Source organism: Orycteropus afer, unplaced genomic scaffold (genome assembly GCF_000298275.1).
Source record: "Orycteropus afer afer isolate SDZICR_OR568_19922 unplaced genomic scaffold, OryAfe1.0 scaffold00245, whole genome shotgun sequence".
Classification (NCBI taxonomy): Eukaryota; Metazoa; Chordata; class Mammalia; order Tubulidentata; family Orycteropodidae; genus Orycteropus; species Orycteropus afer.
In genome coordinates this window covers 5,194,590-5,195,609 of record NW_006921832.1, presented here as the reverse complement: position 1 = coordinate 5,195,609, position 1,020 = coordinate 5,194,590, and the positions used below count along the sequence as shown (strand labels likewise).

At 35.6% G+C, this 1,020-nt stretch overlaps 1 protein-coding gene across 1 annotated transcript in view; it reads left to right on the top strand.

Moving 5' to 3' along the window:
* WDR53 (WD repeat domain 53) overlaps positions 1 to 1,020 on the top strand; it is a 19,275-nt gene that overhangs the window by 6,998 nt on the left and 11,257 nt on the right. The gene's annotated exons all lie outside the window — the stretch shown is intronic.

The window sequence follows — 1,020 nt, the reverse complement described above, 5'->3', positions numbered from 1 at the left end:
TTTTTGTCCTCTTGCTTTCACTTTTTTGGTGGTTTTTATGATTGTTGTTTTTGTCTAACTGAGTGGGAAACAGCAACTGTGCCCATATGACCCAACCATACCTTCATCTACTGCAGCCTCACCTACTGAGTGAGAGCTACCACTTGCTTATGCACCAACTGGCCAGTGATAGATGACAGCCCATATAAGCCCAACTCACCCTTAACTGCTCTTCATGAACAGCTAACAGAGATCTGTAACCCAAACTAATTCTCTATCACACCCACCAGGAGATAGGTGGTGAGTGCATAAGTGCTGCCAACTAGCAAATAGGAACACAGTACTCTGCTTATTCAGATATATCAAAACAAAACAAAGGGAAAAAATCTTGGGGAATCATACCAACATACAATCAACCAGTTAAATGTAAATACAATGATGTCACAATGTCTTAGAAACAACAGACCATCACAGTGCACACAAAGAAGCAAGATAAAGTAGTAAAAACAAGGGACCAAGATACCCAGAAAACCTCCCTGACTAAGAAACAGCATTGGAACTCCCTGATAAGGAATTCAAAAGAGTTTTATTTAAGTACCTTAAATGGATTGAGAGACAAATCAAGGAAAACACAAACAAACTGCTAGAACAATTTGGGAAGACAGTACAAGAACAAAATGACAAATGAAAAATTAGAAATAATACAAAATCTACAATTAGAAATCCAGAAGATTAATACTAAAACTTCAGAAATAGATAACACATTGAATGGACAAAGAAATAGAATCAAATCAATGGAAGACAGAATTAGTGAGATTGAAGATAAATACCTCAATACTACTTTGGTAAGGAATCAGTCAGAAAAAAGATCAAAACAAAATGAAGAAAGTGTAAGGTTCTTGTGGGATACCATCAAAATGAATAACCTACGTGTAATTGAAATTTCAGAAAAGTAAGAGACAAATAACACCACAGAGAAAATTGTCGAAGATATGTTGAAAGAGAATTTTCCTGGTATGATGAAAGATGAGAATATATCCA